Source organism: Pelodiscus sinensis, chromosome 6 (assembly GCF_049634645.1).
Source record: "Pelodiscus sinensis isolate JC-2024 chromosome 6, ASM4963464v1, whole genome shotgun sequence".
Taxonomy (NCBI): domain Eukaryota; kingdom Metazoa; phylum Chordata; order Testudines; family Trionychidae; genus Pelodiscus; species Pelodiscus sinensis.
In genome coordinates this window covers 64,703,384-64,718,393 of record NC_134716.1, presented here as the reverse complement: position 1 = coordinate 64,718,393, position 15,010 = coordinate 64,703,384, and the positions used below count along the sequence as shown (strand labels likewise).

Sequence of the window (15,010 nt, the reverse complement as noted above, 5' to 3'; positions counted from 1 at the left end):
CTGCCAGTCTGGTCTCCTGGAAAGCAGCAATGTCAACATTCAATTTACGTAACTGTTGGTCTAGGACTGCTGTTTTATGTATTGAATCTGTGTTTGTAAGATCATGATCAGGTTCAAGTCCAGAACACATTGTCCACACATTCCAGCTACCAAGCCGGAGGCAAGGTGGTTTATTGTATCGACTGTAGTAGCTATGTATAGCTGTGTGTGGGTATGTGTCTCCTCCTGCGCGCTGTATTGCCAAGAGCCAGTATGTTAGGAACTGAGGTGACTGCAGGAGATGCTGGAAAAGCAGATTGGATGAAACCTCACTGTTAACCACCTTACGGTCTCCACTCCGGATTATGTCTGGATTTACTCCCATAGCCTTTGGATCTCCCGAACCTACCCACAAGGCAGCGGGGAATTTTCTGCCAGAATTCTCTTCCCTGGGGTGACGTAAGGAGTCACTATCCCTTGGATGCTGGTGACCAGTCATGGTTCATACGTCAATCAGATTATCCAAAGTATCCCAAACCCTCCACCAACAGGGTGAGGGGGTAGGGCAGCCTTATTTGATGGCAGGCTGCACTTGCCATGTCACAACATCATCATTAGGCACTTGTGATTTTTAGTCAGAGTATTGGATACCACCCAATGTCCCATCACACCTTGGTAATGTTGCCGCTACTGGTCCGCGGTTGCATATTCGCACAACAAAGTGCACTTATTTTGCAGCAAATCTCTGAAAAGAGGCCCCCTCCTATCCGCCACTTGGAGACATGCTGGGTAGCATGCAGCCTTTGTGCCATAAGGGCCTCAAGAAATATGTCATTTGTCACTTCAAGACTGAGCAGCTATAATTCACAGCTTAAGGCAGGACACTCACAGGCTTTTGCACCTGATCTTTGCCACAGCGCTCTAAAATATTTGTTTTGTCTATTTTTACCATCAACTAGCTGAAATTCTTCTTAGAGCACAAAACTTTAAGGGTGACAGTGTTTGGGGCTTTTTGTTTGTTTGTTTTGCTGTAGATTTGATGGCTTTAGCTTCTGACAGTCACTTTGATTTATTATAACTACTACAAAGGGCTAAAGTTTAGCATCAAGTGCTGCAAGTCAGCTCTTGACTCATAAGCTTGCCAACTCTAATTCATTAGGAGCTAGGTGCAATTTTTTTCCCCATTTTTTGGTTCAATGTGAAGATTCACCATCCTTTAAATCAAAATAATTCTAATGAGATTTTCAGAATTTGTTTTGAACCTCAATGAAATGTGGTGGACAGGTATTCATTTAGAAGTGTGTGGACAAAGGTATGGACAGGGGGTGAGCCTAGGGCTGGGGGGAAGCAAAGCCTCCATCCCTGCTTCTTCCACCCAAGACTCCACCCCTGCCAACCAGGGCCTCATGGGAGCCAAGTGTCCCCCCACTGTAGGAGCAGGCCACCCATCCCCTAGAAGGCAGTGCACGGCACAGCCACAGCCACAGCCACAGCCGTACTGAATCGCAGACAGCCTGCGTGAAACACATTGACTTGAGATGGACACTGGAGGCAGAAAGGTGGCAGAACCAGGCTGGCAGTTTGGGTAGACATTGACTTCCTCTGCTTATTATGCCCACCGCCCAAGAATAAGGACCAGAGTCAAGGGGCAGTGCTTCCATGCCCGAAGAGCATTACATTTCTCAAGCAAGAAGAACCAAGGCCACAAATCTAGACAAATACAGCATGTTAGAATCATTGTGTGGTAAAGAAAATTTACAACCATGGGCCAAGAAGAAGAAAAGGAAATTGAATGCAAAATGAAATCCAAGTTCAATTATTTGAACTCCATACCAAATACATAAGACACTTGGCAAAGATATCACTCTGTGTATAAGTAAAGGCTAAAATCCTGGAAAACTCAAAGGCTATGTCTATATTGGCAAGATTTAGTACAAAAGTGACTGCTTTTGCACAAAATCTTGCCACCTGTCTACACTGGCCGCGAGTATTTGCACAAGAACAATGACGTTCTACTGTATGAAATCAGTGCTTCTTGCGCAAATACTCTGCTCCTGCTCAGGGATAAGTCCTCTTGCGCAAGAGGCCAGTGTAGACAGGTAACATCAATTTCTTGTGCAAGAAAGCCCGATGGCTAAAATGGACAAAGGCACATGCCAGTATAGACGCTCTCTTACTCAAATACTCTAATGCAAAAACTCTTTCGTTTAGAGTATTTGCGCTAAATCTTGCCAGTCTAGACGTAGCCAAAATGTTTTTCTGCTCATCAGGCCAACAAAGTGAGATAGAGAAGCTTCAGAAAAATCCATGATGCACTGGCACACCTTTTAGAAGGGCACACCTTGGCTACTTGAAAATTGTAAAGTATGTGATTCTCACTCATTTTCCCCGTGTTGGCAGCCATGTTCTGCCCAAAAGGGGGGAGAAGTACTTTCCGTCAGCTAACGTTAATTAAGAAATGACACTAATAGGGTCCTAGAGGAATTTAATTCAGCCTTTTTTTGGTAAGAAGGATGTTGCCTTTAGAACGTGACCATTATGAAGGTACAAAAGGATACCACAACAGCTGTAAGCAGCCCAGGCACTCAAGGTGACAGATGTTCTGGTTTAAACAGGAGAATGTGACTACTAGTATCTTCTCAGACAGTATACTTTGAGTCAGGGATACTGTTTCTTCTTTTTGGTTGTTCAGAGCTCAAATTTGATGACTGTCAGGACATTCTGCAACCGCTATGTTTTTTCCAAGCATTTTCTGAGAAGATTGTAGGTGCTCAGCAGGATTTATGGTGAATGTTCAACAGAGTTGTTTTGGTTAAGAAATTTTCAGAATCCTACTCCCCTTTAAGGCAATTTACCACTAACTTAGTACCTAACAGCAAGGCCTCCATTGCCATTATTACTTTGTTGCTTTACCAGTGGCTACCTCTGAAACTTCCAATAAAATTAATAACATCAATGGGTCTTCTAAAGGAGATTGAACCAGAAATCTCTCTCTCTAAAACACAGCCCTCTACCACATACATTAAAAAAGCAACACCATTAGCTGAACAGTCTCTATGGATGGATTACCCAACTGACAGGAATAGAGCCTACTTAGCCAGTGAGAGTCACATCCTTTTGTGTATGTTTCCATGAAAAATTCTGACTGTGCTTATTGGAAACAATGTCCATGGAAACAATTTATTTTCCAAAGAAAATATTGAAATATATTAATTAAAAGATAACTGGATATTCTCACCCACAGCATGATTCTAAAAATTACACTGTGCTTCATCCTCCATCCAGACACAAGCATGTTCTGACATAGAAGCCAAGAACGGTGCAATTGGCCCATAGCTCACCTTACCCATCTCACCTCTTCAAATAGACATTTGCAGACTAATTTGTGTTGGTCAGGCAGGGCAAAGGGCCAGAATCCAGAAAAGAAACCTTGGCCAAAGCATGATTTGGCAACAGAATCATTCTGCAGATCAAATTATGAATAAATCTTTATTATGAATAAATCTAAAAAACAAAAAATGCTTGAACAATTTGCAAACAGAAAATTTGTCACAAATAGTTCTTTTCTCATTTGTTTCATACCTTTACAATATGAGATGTTCCTGTAAGATTCCCTCCTCTCCCCATTTCTAAACCAAGTGAGTTCATATAAACTGTGATGGCTGGACAAAAATCAAACTTTTGAGTCTTTCAGACTTTCCTGTTCTTAAATGTACATTGTTTTATGAATCATCCAATTGCCAAATCCATTCCTCCAACTTTGTTGCATTTCTGAATCCTGACAATTCCATATTAGGCTGTACATGGAACAAATTGTGACCTCTTCTTCCTCTCATAGCCCCATCACCCTCACTATTTAGAGAGCAAGACCCAGAGCACTCATCTTGCGGTTTTTAGACCCCACAAGCTCCTGCTATGAATTGTGTGAATCAATACTTCACAGAGCTTTCTTCTTAATAGACAGAAATAATGATGCATTTCTATTCCATTTTCATGTGAGCAGAACCTCTGGCATCAAGACTAAAGCATTTAATTAAACAACAGTGCAATAACCTCAGGCTTCAGTAAAAAATTGGGTGGTGACATTTTTTATTTCATTTTGCTTGGCAGTTCAACAAACAGTCTTTCACACTTAAATTTGTCCAAACCACTTTATACCAGTCACTACTATTATCTTCACTTGTAATTATTGCCCAAAATTTAGTAAATGACTCCTTCTGAAAGTATACCAAGCTTATACATCCATTTATATTATTTTACAAAGAACCATTTTGTTGGCAGTTGCCTTAAGCACTTGCGACAACTTGTTAGAAAATGAAATTTGCCCAACTTCACAGTGGAGAGTGAATCTCCAATAGAAATTCAAACCAACTCATCATAGTTCCTTCTATGTTTGGTATTAAGTTGAAAATGTCAGAGTATATGCATCAGGTCCTTGGTTATATCTAGGAGCACACATTTGGATGGCGGGGATGATGCCGAGGTGAAGTTTGCAATTGAACCTCTCTGATCCTAGATATATCAATGGCCCCAAAGGGCTGAAATGACAGAGATCACTAAGACACAGGGAATGATTCATGAGGACCTTTTTCCTGGCAGTAAAGAGAGGGCTAGCCCTAAGCAATAGGACCTTTCCCCTACACTTAGACAACCATGTTATAATTACTGTCTCGCTCTGGTAAGGCTCCACATACATATGGGGGGGGGGGCATGTACAGTTGAATGTATAGCTTACATTTCTCTTCCTCACCTCAATTCTTAGGGTCAAACTGGCCCCCAGTGTAATCTAGAGCAGTCTGTGGATGTTCTAGATTTTCCCACTATAGCTGCAAAGGGAATTCAAATGACTTTTAGGTCTGGCCTCTTAAGACCAGATTACATCATCTGTTCTCCACACAGAGGAAAGTTCTTCCTAAGAATGTTAAAATATTTTTATATTTCTCGTGGGGGGGGGGGGGGGAAGGAGAGAGAAAGAGAACACAAATACACAAACCATTGACAATGGCAAACAAACATCCAGAGTTTCTGAGCACTGAGATCAGGAAGAATGGTGGGTCCTCATCACTTCTCAGAAAGTAGTCCATACTTGTTTATACTTTTATACATTTTGGGGAAATGTGAGCTTTTATGTTCACTTCTCTATTCCTGCAAAAGCTGTTTAAAAAGTGTTAAGCTCTCAAGGTCTTTTCTAACTGGAATTAATGTAAAAACGCAGTAGATCAGGTCTTATTACACAGTCTCATATGTGATCAGCGCTTAAAAGACATTATAAAAAGTACTTAATATAAAATATAGTTTTCATAAGACAGAGAAAATGCAGAAACTGAATGTAAATAAGGGATATCTACAAATGCTGGGATTGCAGTGACATGGCAACTCACCTAGCTTCACTTTCATGTCATACAAAGAGCCACTCTATGTGTTTATTTACCCTTACACATACTTTGTATACCTGTATAATATTGTCTATGTATTACAGTGATCTCTTTAATATTACACAAATCTGTCCCGGCAGAACCACGAAGGCTAATGGAAACTATAGTCTACTTCTATGATGATAAATCAATCCAGCTATCATGTTATAATGTCATATCAAAAATATGGATTTTTCTGAAACCACTCAGATTATAGTATACACATGAATGGAAATAAATTGTACTGATGTCACACTCTTACCAATCACATATACTACTCTACAACTGTCTTGAAATCAAAGTGTTTGGATCACATCGGCCTGTTTGAAAGTCTCTGTTCAAGAGGAACCTACACACTGAATAGCTGAGATATTTCAAAGCAGGATTGAAATGCATTGCAAAGGGGAGTACAGAAGTGTGTCTAGTGCCTATCTTGTACTATGCCTGAATCAAACCAGTTCTATTAGTCCCTCTCTTTCATGAGAATTACATTTGTTCATAAATATAAAAAGAAATGAAGGTCTTAGATTTAAAACTGTTAGATCACCATTACTGAAATGAAAGATTAAAACAAGCAGCAGCACTTTTAACACCAGACAGAAAGTAAGATATATTAATTCTACAATGACAATGTCAAGCAATACCAGATGAAAGACCAGAGTATATTCAAATTTTGTCTGAAACAGGAAATACTTAAAACATCACACAAAAATTGTACAACCCAGTGAGACAAGATAAAAAAAGATTATGCAATGAATACATAACATCGTGTATCACCACTAAATAAAAATAGTTTGAGCATCTACATTAGATATAATTAAATGTTGACTAGCTGATTTTTATTTTACCACTGTTGTATATCAACATTTTCCATGGATCTTCCATGATAGCACAATATCACTTAAAATGTGTACATACACTGTCCGGTCCTCTACCTGCCATATTAGTCTATGCTTCATTCTGCAGACTTGACTTTACACACATCTTGATTATGGACACAGCAGGCAGCAAAAGGATATAGCAATGTGTTATTAAAATCTGATGAATAAAAATAGCCAACCTAGTCACCAAATGAAACAGTGCCCCCCAAGTAAGTTAAGTTGCACAGCATGATGTGACTTAAATGGTGTATGCCTGCCCACTCCCATGAAACACAGTTACATTTTTCAGGGACTGTTTTACCCAAAATCCAAATTCTAATAAACAATGTGCAATTTTTCAAGAGATGGGATAGAACAAGGAACCACACATCTGAGCATAAAATGTGTCCTAGAGTATTTGCTTACTAGAGTGATCATATTACTTCCATTTTAAGTGTGCTATCAGTAAGACATATACTTTGACTTCATCTCAGATAATGAATGCAAGTACTGTAAGGTATTACCCTAGGGCATTATTTAGCTTCAGTAGTAAAATACACCCAGAATTTAAGACTTCCTCAATGGTACTTTTAGCAACAAGAAAACTCTTACAGAAGTTTTCTATGATTCTAAGTTATATGAGTATACAGGCAGTCCCCGAGTTACGCGGATCCGACTTACGTCGGGGCTCTCTCGCCCCAGAGCTCGCAGGCAGCGGGACCGCCCAGAGCACAGCAGTCCCACCACCTCGACCTCTGGGGCGAGAAAAGCTGCTCCGGGTGCCCCTGGTCTGCTGGGGACCGTCTACAGCAGGCCAGGGACACCCGGAGCAAAGCCACAGCGGCGGCGGGGTCCCGCGCCTCCCCGGCTTTGCCACAGCAAAGCCTCAGAGGCGTGGGACCCCTCCCCGCCTCCCTGGCTTTGCTCCGGGTGTCCCTAGTCTGCTGGGGACCGTCTCCAGCAGACCAGGGACACCAGGAGCAAAGCCGCAGCGGCGGCGGGGTGCCACGCCTCTGAGGCTTTGCCAGAGCAAAGCCTCAGAGGCGCGGGACCCCGCCGCCGCTGCGGCTTTGCTCCTGGTGTCCCTGGTCTGCTGGGAGGGAGGGGGGGCGCAGCTAGTGCACCCCTCCCCCCAGCAGACCAGGCTTTTGTTGTGGACCCTGGGGTAGAGCAGCTGGGGTGCTGCCGAGTTGGTCCTGCAGGGACCTACCTGGCAGCCCAGCTGTTCTGTCCCACGCTCGAGATTCAGCCACTGTTGAAACTGATCAGTGGCTGATTCCAGGAAGCTGGGGGCAGAGCAATTCTGCCTCCAGCTTCCTGTAGTCAGCCCCTGGTCAGTTTCAGCAGCAGCGGCTGAATCTGGAGCCAGTTCCAACTTACACACAAATTCAACTTAAGAACAAACCTATAGTTCCTATCTTGTACGTAACCCAGGACTGCCTGTAATAGGAATCAGAGCAGTGGGTATGTGTAACCACTGAAGATTAGCATAGAGACCAGTGCCCCCAGAATTCTGATGATTCAAAAATACAGTATATGTTTAGCAATTTGCAAAATGAGAAATAGTGGCTAAATAAATTGAAATACGAAACAGTAAAAAACAAAAGAATGACAATAATAAAGAATCCCACCAGAAGAAATTAAGTGGTAAAAACTACCATTAGTATTTTAATTGATTCTGTATGAATATTACTACAAGTGAGTAAAACAAAAAACAATCTGCAAAGCTATGTGGTATATAATATTAATAAAACAGTGTAGGGCCTTTCACCCTTTTCATTCAAGCAGTCAGCATAAAAAAAGACCAAAATAAGATGATTGTTATTTCAAGAACAACAACAAGAACCATTTTTAGCATGATGTGTAAAACATTAATGACTTCAAGTCCCAGATGTAATGTGTTTCGTGGCAGATTTCTTGTGCATCAGTAAAAATGGGTTTATATAATCATGGAAATATTAATGGGAAAAGATCAAGAGGAGGCACTGAAAGAAGAGCTGCCAACTCTTCAGGATTGCCATGAAGTCTCTCCGAATCTGCACTGATCTCCCAATGACTACTGAAAAAAATCTGGAGATTTTAAGAGGATTTTTTTTAAAATGACATGGGGTGGGGGAATTTCCTGGAATAGCTTCTGTCAGAGTTGGCAGCCTTAATTTACAGGGTTGAATCTTATACATGAGAAATGTCAGCTGAAGTGCAGATGCCCAGATTCAGAAGTAGAACAGGTTAGAAAGTCAGTTGTCTTACCACAGGCTTCCAAAAGACATTTGCAGATTTCAAGGAAACTTTTCAAACCATCTCTGATATTTTTGTTTAGGTTAAAATCATACACATCATGTCAGGTACCCCTACTATCACCACAGATGTGATGAGAACAGTAAGGCAATTCATTTATTTTAAACCAGCAACATCAAAATGAAATTATTTTTAAATAAAAACTTTGTGTAGAAAATTTATCAGTGATTTTCTACAACTTGCTTTTTTGGGGAAAAGCTAGCTAAACCTGTAGTAACTGTACTGGGATTAACAATAAAATATTAAGAATCATATGGGTGGTTGTGCTGGTCTGTATCCGCAAAAATAATGGAGTCCTGTGGCACCTTTAAGACTAATACATTTATTTGGACATAAGCTTTTGGGGGTAAAACCCCACTTCATCAGATGCAACTGACAAAGTCATGTTTTGCCAATGAAAACTTATGTCCAATTAAATCTGTTAGTTTTTAAAATCCCACAGGACTGTTTGTTGTTTTTATTAAAATATTAAGATTTTCAATTCCTCAGAATGAACAAGAAAATCTCTTTCCTTTTCTGCAAGCCTATAATCAATCTGCTGATTTTCTGTAAGTAACATAGACAAGGATGCATGTGCCACTTAATCAATTCTGCTGCAGGATTAAACCTCACAGAGATGATTTTCCTGACATGCACTGGTCACCTGTCACTTACTCATGCAGAGACTGTCCTTCCATCTCAGGAGATTCATAATATACACTGCTTAGGCTGGATAAAAGGTATGGATTAAGACATTAGGGTAGAGTGAGCTCTGGGATAGTTTAATTTGCATCTAGCTTATTGAATCATCAGGAAATCACCACCACCATCACTATGATAATGCAGTACATGGCAATGGGGTGGTGCTGATGTTGCTGGATTCAAATAAGGGATTTCACAGAAATAAAAGGGGCAATTGGGCCAGAACATTACGGATAGCTGTCGGTATTTTCTAAAGGCTAAGAATAGCATTAAAATGCTTTGTTCATTGAGTCCTTAAGGGCCTACTAAATAAAATACAACTGGGAACACAGCAAAAGTAATTTGTGAAGTTTTAATTATGCATTCAGGGCTGTTGGGAGCAGAAAAGGAATTTTTTCTACTTCTTTAAAATACTTAAGCCCCCTAGAATCTGTACAGCGTAGTGAAAAGAGAAGGCGTAGAACCTCTCCAGTTCAGCTCTTCAGCACTTGCAAGATTACTTGGCAGATGTAGGCCTTAAGGAGCCTCTAAAAAGCAAACAATCAAAAACAGAATGGGTCCAATGGGGTAACTGACTATTCAGTCAATTTAGGTCAAATTCATTCTCATGCAGAGGGCCAGTGCAAGTCCCCACCTACTCATTGATGATAGAACTGAAATATAATTCAAGACGGACCTCTGCACCAGAGAGAATTGAACTCTGTATGAAAGTCAGAGGGAAACTGGCATGAAATTAAGTAGCTGGCCTAAATAAACTGTAGAAAATACCTACTCCATTATTGTCCCTAAAAACAGCAACTCCTTTTGAACTACTGTGAACTTCAATAATACAATATTTTGAACTACTGTGATCTTCAGTAATAGCACTTATATAACATATTAGGCCATTAAAGCAGCAAATATTGGATCTGATTGCTCAGCCCTTATTTAAGCAAAACTCCTACAGCTGTACCAGTAAGTAATCAGTTTCACAATGTAACTGTGCAACACATACATTATATTACTTTTTTTCCACTAAGCAGGCCAGTTCAAGCAGAGAGGTAAAGTGTTAATATCGTTAATCTTTTTTCCTTTAATATTAAAAAGGACCAGACATCTTGAAAATAAAATGATTTGTTAAAAAAAACCCTCACAACTGACTAAAGAAACATTACCTACTATTGTTACAAATAATACCCGATAATATCGGAACTGAAACTGATCACATAAAAAAAAATTGTTCACTTTGTTGTTTTGTGCATTTACAGCATTTTATGTAACATCACTGTCACCATATTTAGACAATTTCCCCTGCTTATGACTCTCAGCTAGTGGAGAAAGAAGAAACATACTAGAAAAAGTATATTTGTAGAACCACAAACATTGTCTTGGAGACTCTGGAACAAATATTACTGCCTGAAAAATCTTCAGCTTGCCTTTCAAAACTGACTAAATACCAAGTTGACAGTTGTACTTCCTGGGAATCATTTAAAAGGGAATATCTCTGGAAGGCACAAATTCTGGGAATTTTTTTTAACAAAGTGAATTGGTAACTAGAGAGCTCTAATATTGTTATACCTAGGAACACTACTTTAGAGCAGTTTTAACGTTTTAGTCGACATTAGTGGTTCTCAAACTGTGGTTTAGGACCTCATAGTGGGTCATGCAGGAGTCATCAGGATTGGCATTTGATTTGTTGGGGCCTAGACCCAAGGTTGAAGCCTGAGGGCAGGGCCGTAACAAGGGGCAAGCAAGGCACTCGTCCTGGGTGCATCATAAATTGAGGCGCAAAGATCCAGTAAGTAAAAATAATAAGCTGCAAAAGTAAAAAGTGCAATGGGTGCTAACCTAAGGAGAGGGAGCGTATAATTAATAATACCTAGTTACGGCACTGCCTGAGGGCTTCAGATCTAGGGGGTGGACTCAGGTTTGACCCATACAAACACACACACTCCACCTGGGCATCTTGGTTCTGCCTCTGGAGTCATGTTGTAATTTTTGTTGTCAGAAGGGAATCGCTGTGCAATGAAGTTTAAGAACTGCCTCTCTACTTGGGAAACATCTTATATTAAAGTGACCTACCGCAGCACTCATTTGCTTTTAAAGAATTTCTTGATGCATTATGATAAACTATAGGTTGGACCTCCCTGGTCTGGTACCCTCGGTTCCTGACTGGTCCCAAATGATTGATTTTTTCCAGTCCAGGAGCGGTCATTTCTGGGGCCCCCTTCTGTTGACCCCCTGGGCTTCCTGGCTCCCCTGCAGCCCAGATGAGCTGCTGCCCACCTCTACAGCCCAGCTCAGTCTTGCAATGGCTCCAAACCCATCCCCCTATGGCCCAGCTGAGTCACACACCAGCTCCCAGCCCCACCTCTTGCAGTCCAGCTGAGCTGCACACTAGGCTTCCTGGTTCCCACCCTCTTCCCCCCCACATAGTGCCATGGTCCTGTCCCCTTCACCCCCTGCAATGCACCAAGACTCTGATCCTGGAACATCCATTGTACTTCTGGACCACAGATGCTGCTAGACCAGACAATTGCAGTTTAGAGAGGTGCAACCTGTACGATACTATTAGCGTATTTGCAAAGTCCAGGAATTTAGCTTGTTCTATAAAGTACACTTAAATTTGCAAGCTTAATATAGCATATTTGAACAATGTTGCCTGGGTTTAAGAATACGGTAATTGGTATGGGTATGGATCGCCTAATGGGACTAGAAGATTCTAGGTTTATCCTCTTACCTTGGTTACAGACTTTGAGAGCTATGAGGCTCTATTTTTGGAGGCACATCTGGGAAGCCACAGCAATCATGGTTACACTGAAAACAGTTCCAAAATAAAACAATTTTTATTATGATTGGTATTAAGATTGCAAGCAATACAAAACACGGCGAGGATTGCACAAATGGATTCAGTCACCCAAGAGGGCAGCATAAATGAAACCTGAGTATGCAGCTGTAATTTACCTGAGTATACAGTTATAATTGCCTAGTATAACGACACACTCCCAAACACCCTCCTGGAGAACCTGGGCATTGAGGGACCAGCCCCCTTCTGCCAATGGGACTTGGATCTCATTGAAAGGTGAAGAATGATAGAATATAGTAGCAGAGAAACTTAGAAAGAATAAGTAAAGGAAACAGGTTTGAGGTAGACAAACCTCAAAACAGAAAGTTCTTTGCAAGGAAGTAAAATCCTATTGGGCAACTACTGCCATAGATTTTTCTGGGTCCTTTTCGCGTCATCTTTTGCCAATCCTTTTAGGTCAAAAACAGGTTTCCGCCCCCTGAGAGTTTGTGGGTACACATAGTTGATTGGATGCTTAAATTGGGGTATCCTTTTGGATATGCATGAGAATTTCACCTGACTTCCCCATGGACACGTTCCCTGACATGAGAGAAATGGGGACTTGCCATCAGGTACCAATGCCTTCTGTTTCCTTGATCAGGATATCAGTTTGGCTGGGTCATTATATTTGGACCCTTTTAGATCTCACAAGACACTGACTCACATAATAACCCCGTCTGGCTGTTCTGAGTGTCCAGACCCTACTGAAGATTTCACCACAAGCTCTTTCACAACATCTAAAATCTATAAACAGGGGTTTTTTTTATATATATTATTTATATTAACCCTTATTTAGAACATTGCTGCTAAAGCTAACTTCTTACAGGGTTAAATTCCTATAGGCCCTTGCATTGCTGTTAAAATATAGTGAAAAGCTATAGATATATAGACAAATATTGCATTTTCTCAGGCTACAACAAAAATAGTAACGTATCATTGGATGATTGTTTAAATAAATCCAGTAATTCTTTGCTGTAATGTGTGCAGCTTAGTGCTTAACATTTGCCTAGTACTATAGTAATATGCAAAACTGAATAACGGGATGTTTTCACGGGGCTTAATCCTCCATCCTTCATTTACCATTACCAATATACACTAAAGGAAGTTTAAAAATGTTTGTACTTATATTTGCATATTTTCATAGCATGTGTGTGAAAAGTTTTAAACTATTCTATTAACACAGACAAATATTAAAGGATTCTTAAAGATTTACAATATACTATCATGCTAGTGGATTAAATCACAATAACTTAACAGAATGTGTACTTGGCATTTCAAGCTTATTTTACTGTCATGTTCTAGTGAGCTGCATTGCCAGTGAAAACCACTGTCTCATTAGTTTTCTTTCCCTCATTGCCTGCATTTTTTTCCTGGCACCCACCTGTAGCTATGTATTGCCAAACTATGTCTTCCTGTATGCTCATACAATACCTAGGAGACTAGGGTCCAATTGAAATGTAGACTTCTAGGCATTTATATAACAACAAGAATAAGCACACATTTCCTGTTCTGATCATTCTCTCCATCAGGTTTACATACAGATTCTGCTTTGCAGAAGTTTAGAACCAAGTTCATTTAACTGTGAAACATGTCTGGAGCCTTATTCACTTTCTACAAGACACAAGGAAAACTGTTGGATAGTGACACTTATATTTTAACCTAAGTACCTTCCTACTTGGTCAGTAATGCTTTTTTCACATGGGGGATGCCTTCTTCTGTGTTCTCTTCTGTTACTGTTACCCCTGAAGTCCTACCCATTCAGTTGCCTGGGAATTTTATTTCTTTCGGGTTAATGTCATGATCATTATTAAAGAAAAGCAAACATTCTAAAAACAACCTGTTCTCACAAACCTTAATGGACTGAAAGATCAAATTTTACTATTATAGCCAGATGGCTGCCATCAAGAATGCCTCTTTCTCCCAGCCCTACTCCTTCCATCTCTGGCCCATTAATCCCCAGTCCCAGACAAGAACTACAACTGATTTAAGTGAAAGTGAGCAAGCAATACAACTGCAGTGGCTCATCCTATTTTCACACCCCAGCAAATATCCCAAATGTTTTAGCATCACATGCAGAGACATGCTTCAACCAGCAGACCAAAATAGGTCATTTATAAAACCACAAAAAGTATAGTATTCATATAATAAACCAACATAAAGCCTATAAAACTCCTAATTCAAATAACCTCAACAGTAAAAATATGGCCATAAAGTTATATATATGGCCTAATACTTCTCTCACACTTGTGTAAACTGGAGCTAATTACTTTGAAGTCAATGCAATTTCACTGCTGTAAAAATGGTGAGAGAAGTATCAGGCCAGTAAGATTTTTAAGCTTTTTATTAGTCTAGGTAGCATTCTGCAGAATGCTTGGAATCAGATCTAAAGTGAATCACATCATTAAGTGAATAGTTTTGGTCAAAAGGAAAATTAAAGGGATTTTTTGAATTCATATCCAACCCACAGTTGCTCCTCATTTGTCATGGCCTTTTGTTTAGCTTAGACATTAACTCACCTTTAAATAGATTCCTTGTTTAAATAATTTGGCATGGACTACCAAACAGCCATCAGCATTAGATGTTTGCTATTTGGAGACATAATTGACCGATTCAGACCAGTAAATTGAGCATTTATTAAGGACTACAATGTACCTTACAATCTCCCATCAACTTCTTGCAATGGGGGCACTTTCAGCATTTGATTTAGCTAGTCTTTACTAAACCTGCTAAATTGAACCCAGTAAGATTGATCATCAGAGCGTCTATCCTCCAGTAAGAATAGATAAGTCCTAAGTCTAAGTTCAAGGTGGTATTATAATATTTCTGATCCACAGAGACTTACTACGCATTAGATATTCAGCACTTGCTTATTATATCTCTTGTGGTGTCTCATCCATTAATCAATGGTAGATAATGGTTTTCAGACATGATGAGTCCCCACTGTACTGTGCAGG

At 40.2% G+C, this 15,010-nt stretch overlaps 1 long non-coding RNA gene across 1 annotated transcript in view; it reads right to left on the bottom strand.

Annotated features, from left to right (window-relative positions):
* Positions 1-15,010, bottom strand: part of LOC142829738 (uncharacterized) — a 255,153-nt gene that overhangs the window by 184,060 nt on the left and 56,083 nt on the right. Inside the window, exon 2 of the long non-coding RNA XR_012904480.1 lies at positions 11,952-12,028. This is a non-coding gene — a long non-coding RNA (uncharacterized LOC142829738). The remainder of the gene's footprint in view (positions 1-11,951; positions 12,029-15,010) is intronic.